The sequence below is a fragment of the Schistocerca americana genome, chromosome 7, assembly GCF_021461395.2.
Source record: "Schistocerca americana isolate TAMUIC-IGC-003095 chromosome 7, iqSchAmer2.1, whole genome shotgun sequence".
Taxonomy (NCBI): domain Eukaryota; kingdom Metazoa; phylum Arthropoda; class Insecta; order Orthoptera; family Acrididae; genus Schistocerca; species Schistocerca americana.
Window position 1 is genome coordinate 38,102,840 of NC_060125.1, and position 11,556 is coordinate 38,114,395.

General features: G+C 44.4%; 1 pseudogene; it reads right to left on the bottom strand.

The window, feature by feature from the left end:
* Positions 1–658: 658 nt before the first annotated feature.
* LOC124623553 lies at positions 659–776 on the bottom strand (annotated as a pseudogene).
* Between the last annotated feature and the right edge of the window lie 10,780 nt (positions 777–11,556).

The following is an 11,556-nucleotide window of genomic DNA, read 5'->3' on the forward strand; positions in this document are numbered from 1 at the left end:
GTAAAAATTAATTATGTCGCCCATTTTGAAACTATGTCACGTCGTCGGCACACGGGACGTTTATTCAGGAACCTCTAAAACCAAATCCCATACATAAAACATATTTTTCAGAAACTTCCTGGGGGATTAAAACTGTGTGCCCGACCGAGTCTCGAACTCGGGACCTTTGCCTTTCGCGGGCAAGTGCTCTATCATCTGAGCTACCGAAGCACGACTCACGCCCGGTACTCACAGCTTTACTTCTGCCAGTTTCCTCGCTATCATTGACGTAAACTTCCACGTCACAAAAGCTCTGAAGTTGTCGGAAAGTTGATATCTTTTTGTATGTTTCACAATACCGTATAAATTGTTACGTAATGACACACGTATGAGGAATGCACTTTCTTGACTCTTGTCTTCATTGAATCTTTTCTGTGCACTTTATATTTAAGAAAAAAAATAAAAGAAAAAACTCCTCCCGAACAGGCCATGAAGACCCAACGGGAGCGACCGACCGCCGTGTCATCCTCATCCACAGGCGTCACTGGATGCGGATATGGAGGGGCATGTGGTCAGCACACCGCTCTCCTGCCCGCATGTCAGTTTACGAGACCTGAGCCGCTACTTCTCAATCAAGTAGCTCCTCAGTTTGCCTCACAAGGGCTGAGTGCACCACGCTTGCCAACAGCCCTCGGTAGAATGGATGGTCACCCATCCAAGTGCTAGCCCAGCCCGACAGCGCTTAACTTCGGTGATCTGACGGGAACCGGTGTTACCACTGCGGCAAGGCCGTTGGCACGCACTTTATATTTGGATACCTCAATCTCACATTGCTCAGCATCGCGCCTCTTTCGACAACTTTAAGACTCTGCTAACACGATTCGTCACCGTTTCTGTTAGCACTGATACTCTTTTCAGATTTCCATCATCAGTATGTGTAATGATGATAACAGGAAACTGTTCTCTGCAGTCGCTTTCTGTGTATGCACTGCCATGGGGAAACGCACATTACTTTGAATACGAACTTGGGTGATTAAGATAGCTACGATTCGGACGGGTATACGGTTCTCTATTTTGAGTAATAGAATAGTACAGACAAGTCATTTAGAAATAGGTATATAAAATGACACACACACACAAATATTTGTCTCAATTACGAAAAAATATTTTGTAAATGTTATGTGGTGATTTATATTTCGTCACTCCTTGAGTTACTCTTTGTGTATTATTTTTTTACGTTACAGAGTGTCTGACGTAATATGGTATTATGCATACTGCACATTGCAATTTTATTTATTTATTTATTTATTGTTCCGTGGGACCAAATTAAGGAGAAATCTCCATGGTCATGGAACGAGTCAATACATGAAATTATAGCACGCTAGTAGAAACAGATAAAATGAAATATAAAAAACATATCCAGGCGACAAGTCGTGAGTTTAAATAAAGAAAATCAACAATGCAACACGAATTTGCTTAATTTTTCAGCTCTTACAGGAGCTCCTGGACAGACTAGAAGGAGTGGGCCATGAGGAAACTCTTCAGTTTAGACTTAAAAGACTGGGCTACTGCTAAGATTTTTGAGTTCTTGTGGTAGCTTATTGAAAATGGATGCAGCAGAATACTGCACTCCTTTCTGCACAAGAGTCAAGGAAGTTCATTCCTCATACAGATTTGATTTCAACATAGTATTAACTGAGTGAAAGCTGCTAACTCTTGGGAATAGGCTAATATTGCTAACAACAAACGACATTAAAGAAAATATATACTGTGAGGGCAATGTCGGAATTCCCAGACTATTGAATGGGGGTCGACAAGAGGTTCTCGAACTTACACCACATATAGCTCGAACAGCCCGTTTTTGAGCCAAAAATACCCTTTTTGAATCAGAAGAATTACCCCAAAAAATAATACCATACGACATAAGCGTATGAAAATATGCGAAGTAGACTACTTTTCGTGTTGAACTGTCACTTATTTCAGTCATTGCTATTTTATCGCTGTGCTATTGTGTCATCATCAGTTGTTCAATAAAAGTTAACTTTTACTCCCACAGTTCTGTAACTAGTAAATCAAACTGTAAAATACTCTGTGGTTATTGTCTGGTGTAGCGTAAGTTCTACGAACAGTAATTGTGGAGGCTTCACTAATAGTAATGTAATAAACAGGTCTCTTTTTGGTGTCACTTATTACTCGTAATACGGTACACCCTTCATTATAAAACTAATTCTGATATTACATTTGAAATAAAGCATGTAATCGCGAAGTTAGTCACAAGCTAACAGGGCGACGGCACACAAGAACTCGTCTCGCAACACTTGTAGTTGGTGTAGAACTACCACCAACAGGTAAACGCTGGCGAAGAGAAACTATGTGCCAACTTATATCTGCAGTAGTGACCGATATCTCAACACGCAAGGACACACGGATTATTTCAATCGTGAAGGCTTATGTCGTGAGCAAGACGCACGCATTCAATTCACGCAAAAGGATGATGCAATATGCTGATTTATATAAGCTGAAATATGAATTACTGCCGAATGATCCACTGGGTAACGTCGGAAGCCACGTGATGCATTTCACGGCTGATGCTGTTGTATGTAAAGAAGCTGCAGCACTAGAAAACTGTAGCAAATTGCACGATGTCCTCCAGAGGACCGACACTTGGTTCGGTGACTGGCGGTTAACTTTCAACATAAACGTGACGTAATGCGCATAAATGAATAGAAACAGCAGTTATTGTATGATTAAACAGTGACTGTATGACTACAGGATTGATGAACTAACACTAGAAGTAGCCATATCCAATAGATATCTATGGGTACACGTACGGAGCGATTTAAAGAGGCACGGACGTATAAAACTAACAGCAGGTAAGATAGATGCTAGACTGTGATTCATTGGGAGAATCCAGAGGAAACGTAGACCACCCGCAAAGGAGGTAGCTTTCAAAACTCCCGTTCAGCGAATACTTGGAACTTGCTCATCAGTCTGGGATCTGTACCAAATAGGAAATGGAGAAGATCGAAATAAGAGGAGCGCGTTGCGTCACAGGTTCATTTAGTATGCGCGAAAGCGTCGTGGAGGTGCTCACCCAGCTCCAGCGGCAGACCGCACAAGAGAGAGGCTTGTGAGCGTTATGGTGTGGTTCACAGTTTAAATTCCATTCCGACACAGTACGTTCCTTCAAGACTCAAGCAATAGTTTTTTTCCTCTTACGTGCTACGTATGTCTCGCGAATATATATATATATATATATATATATATATATATATATATATATATATATATATATATATATTCCCGATTTAAGGCCTTGCTAGGTACTTCCGTACGAAAATCATTTCTATTTCTAGTTTCATAACTGAGAACTCAGCTGAAAATGCCTAACGTGATTTAAGGCAACACACGCTTTCATCCTCATACAGTCCTGGAATAGTCCAAATTCTTTACCAGAAGTAAATATCCCTTTTTGAAGCCTAACTGCACGTTCATCAAACACACACACACACGCGCGCGCGTGCGCGAGCGTACACACACACACTAGGAAATATACACACCTTCATTTTGGTCTACAGAATACGTTCATAGCAATTCTGGTTCATCACTAGTTCCGACCGACAAGTCTGAAGTATTTGCTTATGTGCTGTAACTGAGATTTCCCCTTTGTCACATTCAAAACCGTGACACCGTATCTGCACGACTGTACACATGTAACATAATTTAATGCTCCTCCATGCCTAATTTGTATAATAACTGGAAGGAACAAATTATTTGTGCTCGCTAACAGACACACATCGGTGCTGTATATTAACGAACTGTACACTCATACAATATTTTAGATAGTCTAAAACGAAAATAATAACTCATTGATCCGAATATCAGCTCGAACGGCCTTATATGGTAGTAAGATACACTCGCCATTAAAATTTCAGCACCAAGAAGAGCAGAAAAGTAAGGAAATTTGTTTACTGTAGATATACAATACCAGCGAAAAATTTCTCCTATCGGAGCACAAAAATTCTTGTTATGTTCCTGTTTATTTAAATGATTGGCTGGAAAGTGGGGTACCAGCTGCCTCATTTTACCGTCCTCAGCGCCTTCACAAAATTTCCCAACTGTAACCCACTCACACCCACTGGTCCATCGCCGTACGTCGCTCATGCCAACCGAATCCCATTTGCCCTTGCTCACTTGTGCACTCAGCCTAACTCATCGTCATTATCTCTGTGTGCCTCTCTGTCATTGTTTCATTTGCCACAGCCAGAGTCCCTTTCGTTCTGCCCTGCTGCTGCTGCCTCCTCTCACTGTGGCTCCCTCCCTCTTGTCCATCTTATTCCTTCCTTCTTACTGCTGCTCCCTACTCACTGTCACTATCTTTCTCTTTCCCGTGACTTTCTCATATAGTCTGCCCCTCCTCGTCATCACTTGTTCCCACCAACTTTCTATTTATTCCTCTCCCCCTGCCACTATATCATTCACCCTTTTCCTAGCACTGTTATGTTATCGTCAACTATTTTTTCACTACCACTGTTTCCTCTGTTTCTCTCTCACTGCCATTGTCTCCTTCGCTCTATCTATAATATAACCACTGTCCACTATCTTCCAGAATTTATCACATTTCCGTCTCCTTGGCAGTGCCACTGTCTTCTTCTCACTCAACATCAAAAAGCGCAAATACGATCTCACGCCAAATTTTTTTGTGAAAACTTTCAGATGTGCTGAGGAAAGTAGAATGGGGCAGCTGGTATCCCACTCTTCAGTTAGAGTCATTAAAAAAAACAGGTGCGTATTCGCATTTTTTGCTCTCCGATAGGAACATTTTTCCTCTGGGTCCCTTCTTTTCCCTGCTACGGCAGGGAAAGTAACGCATATGAATATAAATATGTTGTTAATAAAATTTAGACAGTTTACTGACGTTAAATTGAAATAACGCAAAACCAGTTTTACATCTCAGACCGATCAACTTGCTGTCTATCGTTATCTTGCTAACAGATATGGTCACAAAGACCTCGAGGAAAGGACAAAGACACTGCCCTTAAAACGTCCGGAACGTAGTGCCACTATGAAAACTACCATGAAGAAAATCAGAGATTATAGTGTTGTTTACCTAATGGCCTCCTATACTGTCACACCAGGCCGCGGGCCTGTATCACGAAAACAAATTCAATCTCGCAATTTCGTTATCATCGGAACCTCCACACCAGATAGATGACGCAGTATGAAGAATGCGGTCTCGCTAGAAGAGAAGAGGTACCTCCACCCCTCTGTCCACTGTTGTCGTTTGGCGCAGTGTTCCTCCTCCGCTGCCACGTAAAGGAAAGCCCCAACTGTGATGTTCTCCAGAGATAACGGCGCCACACGAACGCACATCAGTAGCGCAGACGCCAGCGAGGTCTCGCTGCATGGGAGAGGCTGAAGAAGACTCGCCCTCTCTCTCAATGCAGCAGCGTTTTTGCACAGAGGTCAATACAGAGCCAAGTATGGAAGCGCTCGAACCATTTTACGATCTCAGCTGAAGCAGTTACATCGTCTCTTCGGAAGAGTGTGTTATTGAAGTGTTACATGGAGATGTACATTTGTAAATGAACACTGTACATCACGAGAAAAGTCTGTTAACTATTACCAAGTGAAGCTTTAACAGTTAATGGCAATTGTGAATTATCAAGCTTTCCTGTGGCAAAGGATTGTTTCACGTTACTCAAATCTTTTTATTCATTCATGTGATAAAGTGAACTAATATTTCATACGTTTTACTTGCAATGTACCCTCTCCCAAAACAATCAAAGACCCGCAGTTATGGGCACACGATTGTGGTCACTGTGTTAACGGCCCATCGTTCTCTTGACACCATCGCACTGTGGATTCTTGTCTCGTTGCAAACAAGCCCGATACCGGATTCGAGGTACGCGATGTATCTACATGATCCTGCACCACCGAGAGAATAATAACAGCCCTCTCGAACGCTAGTCGTGTGAGGCAGCTGAGATTCAGTATGGCTTTGAGTATGATCTTCCTGAACTCATAGATTATACATTCAAGAACCAAAGAAACTGGTACACCTGCCTAATATCGTGTAGGGCCCCCGCGAACGCCCCTAAGTGCCGCAACATGACATAGCGTGGGCTCGACTAATATTTGAAGTAGTGCTGGAGGGAATTGATACCATGAATCCTGCGGAGCTTTCCATAAATCCGTTTGAGTGCGAGGGATTAGTGATCTTTTCTGAACAGCACATTCCCAGGCATCCCAGATATGCTCAATAATGTTCTTGTCTGGGAAGTTCGGTGGCCAGCGGAAGTGCTTAAACTCAGAAGAGTGTTCCTGTGGCCACTCTGTATCAATTCCGGACGTGTGAGGTGTCGGATTGTACTACTGGAATGGCCCAAATCCGTCGGAATGCTTAATCGAAATGAATGGATGCAGATGACCAGATACGATGGTTATGTATGTGTGACCAGTCAGAGTTGTTTCTAGATGAATCGGGACTCCCATATCACACCAGCTGCACACGCCCCACACCATTACGAAGCCTTCACCAGTTTGAACAGTCCGCTGCTGATGTGCAGGGTCCATGGATTCATGAGTTTGTCTCCATACCCGTACACGTCCATCCGCTTGATACGATTTGACTCATCCCACCAGGCGACATGTTTCCAGTCATGAACTGTCCAATGTCGGTGTTGACGGGCCCAGGCGATGCGTAAAGCTTTGTGTGGTGCAGCCAGCAAGATTAAACGAGCTGCTCTCCGGCTCCGAAAGCCCATGTCGATGAAGTTTCGTTGAATGGTTCGCATGCTGACACATGCTGGTGGCCCAGCATTGAAATCTGCAGCAATATGCGGAAGGGTTGCACTTGTCACGTTGAACGATTGTTGTTCCCGTTCTTGTAGGATCTTGTTCCGGCCGTAGCGATGTCGGAGATTTGATGTTTTACGGGATTCCTCCCAGTCACGGTACACTCGTGAAATGGTCGTACGGGAAAATCCCCACTTCATCGCTACCTCAGAGATGCTGTGTTCAAGTGGTTCAAATGGCTCTGAGCACTATGGGACTTAACATCTGACGTCATCAGTCCCCTAGAACTTATAACTAGTTAAACCTGACTAACCTAAGGACATCACACACATCCATGCCCGAGGCAGGATTCTAACCTGCGACTGTAGCGGTCGCACGGTTGCGGACTGAAGCGCCTAGAACCGCTCGGCCACAACGGCCGGATGCTATGTTCGATCGCTCGTGCGCCGACTATAACATCACGTTCAAACTCACTTAAATCTTGATAATCTGCCGTTGTAGTAGCAGTAACCGATCTAACAACTGCACCAGAGACTTGCTGTCTTATATAAGCGTTGCGACCGCACCGCCGTATTCTGCCTGTTTACATGTCTCTGTTCAAAATGTTCAAATGTGTGTGAAATCTTATGGGACTCAACTGCTAAGGTCATCACACTACTTAACCTAAATTATCCTAAGGACAAACACACACACACACCCATGCCCGAGGGAGCACTCGAACCTCCGCCGGGACCAGCCACACAGGCCATGACTGCAGCACCCCCAGACCACACGGCTAATCCCGCGCGGCTACCTGTCTCTGTATTTGAATACGCATGTCCATACCAGCTTCTTTGGCGCTTCGGTTTATATTTGCAAGGTAGTCGTGGAATCTCAACAAACACGAGTAACGGTCAACCACGGTCTCGGAAACCACGACCTCACTACTTTTGAATTCCGAAACGTGCCTGTCGTCCTTAGGCGGGACGTAACACGGTCCTCTCATAAGCAACAACCAATCAGATGAAAACCTACTGTGTAAACTCTTCTCATACAAAAAATATACAGAGTTGATACAATTAAACTTTCGCAACTTGAGGGGGCCCCCATGAAAAAGGAGTGATCGTAGGACAATGAAACTTCGTGTAAACATTTGTAACGACATGCTAAAGAGAAATAACGAATAAACCATTGAAAGAAGAACATTTTAATTTCCACATGCAAGAGTATCATTTGTTAACTGCGTACCCCATTCATGTGCCAGCTTACAAATGTCGTTCATTGCGACGACCATCTGCGCCAACGACAGCCTGGAACCGCACTAGAGGTACCATTTCACAAATTTTCGCAGCGTTTTTCTAACGGTGGATCACGGAATGTCGAGCTGTCGAGACACAGCTCGTGTACACGGCTTGAAGACCGCACGCAGCACCAAGCATTCTCAGCCAGGTCAACGGTAACTCCAACAATTTGTGGCGCCTCTCCCAGGAGCAATTTCCACATCGCTAGTTAATTCGAACCTCCGAATGTTGTTCTTCGACCCCGGTGCGGTAAGAGGGCCTCTCCGCATTCCTTCAATGTGTCGATCCTCACGAAGGGCAGCACCACTATTGCTGCTGCTTTGACGTGACAGCTTTACGTGCTAAACCGCGCTTATCTTGTCCAGATCTATGTTGACCGTCGGCGACCGTAGTGCACGCTGACGCTTGTGTTTCAGCACTTTGTCGCCGTACCAGTACCGGCGCCTAACGCCAAGTCAGGACGCTTACAGGACTAACATCGGAAATCCTGAGCGCACAGCCTGGACACCATTCCTATAAAGTTAGGTACCCACACGGTAAACAGTTTTCCGTCTACACTGACTCAAGTGGTTGACGTAAAACCACCCTGTAGATGGCGTTACAGCCACTTACCAAATGGTTCAAATGGCTCTGAGCACTATGGGACTCAACTGCTGAGGTCATTAGTCCCCTAGAACTTAGAACTAGTTAAACCTAACTAACCTAAGGACATCACAAACATCCATGCCCGAGGCAGGATTCGAACCTGCGGTCTTGCGGTTCCAGACTGCAGCGCCTTTAACCGCACGGCCACTTCGGCCGGCACAGCCACTTACCTTTTGCGGCTGCGCTGCAGGCGTAATGCTAATCAACTGAGTAACCAAGCATGTGGTACACTTTATGTCAGTTTCACTTTCATTGCAAGCTGCTTTCATACCTGCAGCAACTTTAATCGCCATCAATGTAAATGCCGGAATGGAAGACACCGTCAAATAATACAATACTAAAGGTTTCTGTTGCCCCTGTCTCAGGTCCACGAGAAATGGCTCATAGAAATATGCTGTCATGACGTTATCGTGTACGACTTGCGACGTTATCGTACACAACGTCTTTATGGCAAAAACCTACATCAAACTGAAAATGTTTAACGGCGTGTAATTTGTACTTTTCAAAGTCTGGTTGCCCTCCAAACAGCGTGCTATGAAATTTATGCCCAAGACTTGACGAAGGCAACTAGGGAAGTCCCAGAAATATCGAGTAAAGCTAAAATTATAATAGCTACAAAGCGAGCAAATTGGTAACCCACCATTTGTAATAGAAGTCGTGTTGGTTTCAGAGCTATCCGTAATTGGTAATCTCAAGTCCAATCAAAACTTTGCATTTATCATGGCAGAAAATGCTTTATTAGATGGAGATGCGTCATACTGATCTGTTTGTCTGATAGCACTTCACCATTTTTTAATGTTTTTTTAAATAATGGGTAAAGAGACTTCACATATGCCTGTTTGTGATATATACATTACGACACGTCATGCCGTTTTTTGCTACGCTGTTAAGATTTCAAGAACAGGCAGAAGCAAGTGAGGAGGCTAATACATGTATTGATCAAATATCAAACTACAGTAGCTTACCCCATTCGGACAACTTTTACTGTTCATTTATGAGCACTAACATACTTAAGTGTATTAACAGTGACATGCGACCTTAAAAAAAGAAAGCCTTCTACAACCAACCGTAATTCCGTCGCAGTATTGCTACAATGGTCGAAAACTAATTTGGAACAATTTAAACAATTGATAATAATTTCGGAATAACAATACATTTTAAATTTCGAGTGCATGCTACAAAAAAGTAACATTATCATATTTAGTTACAAACAAAGAACGAAACGAATAACGCGAAAACCAGGAACATCGAAAATTAGCGTGCAGTAGGCTTTTACAGTTAAAATATATGACCCTTCGGTGTACGATTAATTATTTAAAAGTGATATTAGTTTAGCGTAAAAAACGGGAATCAATATTTCAATTCTTTTTAATCAGGAAGTTTATCGTATTAGTTGCAATGTCATTATCGGAGAATATATTATGTCGAAGTTCTGGATCTCTTTCTAGAGAAGGTGATACAAATAACTGGAAAATGTGGTCACTGCCGCACATTTTGATGAAGTGAAACCATACTACTCTGAATATTTTTTATTTTTTTCTACTGCACATGTTTTGCTGCGATCGAAACAGCTATGCACAAGCAGAAAGCTTCATGTAACGTATTACTTAATTGATTTTCGTGATAAATGCAGCGAACAGTCCAGAATATTGCAGACACAAAATATATCAGTTCACTAGTTCCTGTACTAGTACCGTGGTCTTTTGCAGTGCGGCTCTCGCAGCCGAGCGAAGCAGACGTGCGGTGTGTGCTCTCCGCTGTCAGAGAGAGCCCGCGCGCCTTGTTTACTTTCTTCGGCCGACACTAACGCGACGCCGTAGCGCTACAAGACCATGGCAAACCAATACAGAAGATCAACCTTGAAATTCACATTTCGGAACGACTTTACCCGACCAAAGGCGCTCGAAGTCGAACGCTTTTTAAAAGAGGAAGCCAAGATCCCGGCTGCCGACATTGTCGGAATTCACTTCTCGATCGTCAGTAGCACGGTCTATGTAAAGCTCATAAACGAAACTACATGCGACAAGGTGCTTCGTGAGATGAAACAAGAACTCCGCTTCTGCCACGCAGATGGCAATGTTGGCAACGTCGAAGTCGGCCATGCCGCAATGGGACTGCGGACTATCCACATAATCGAACTTCCATTTGAACTCCCGGCGGCAGAAGTTGTAGCGGCGCTCCGCCCCTACGGCACGGTACACGAACACGTGGCTGAAAAATGGACCCAGCTTAAGACGTATCCAGTACTCAATGGAGTACGCCAAGTGCGCATAGATCTCCAACGACACGTGCCATCCTATCTACAGATAGGAGAATGCCGGGCCATAGTTATTTATGACGGCCAGCCGAAGACGTGTTCCGGATGCGGCAAAGAAGGACACCTTCGTTCCGAGTGCCTCCAGCGTCGGATCACACAACTCCCACCGAAGGACGTTGCACCACCAGCGGCGAAGACTATTCTACCCGTGACTTACGCGGCGGCGCTCACGACGTTCTCCACACAACAGACACAGCCGACCGCTTCAGCGGTACAAGAATCACTTTCCACGGACAAAAACCTGGATGATCCACCGACCTGGCCAGTGGTGGAAAATAGTACTACGACTCTGGAGCTACCGACCGCGACAGACATTGACCCCGGCAAGATGGCAATTGATTCCCTTATTGTACCGACCGAAGCGTTTGTTCCGGCGGAGCGTGAGTCAGTGCCGTCTTCTGACAATGAAGGCCATGTACGGAAACAGCGATCACCGAAACGCCGAAAGCGCCGTCGTCGGACCGTGTCGGAACACAGCGGTTCGCATTCGGCCGGGGAAGAACAACTGACCACTCAAGAAGCCAGCCGCGAAGCTGA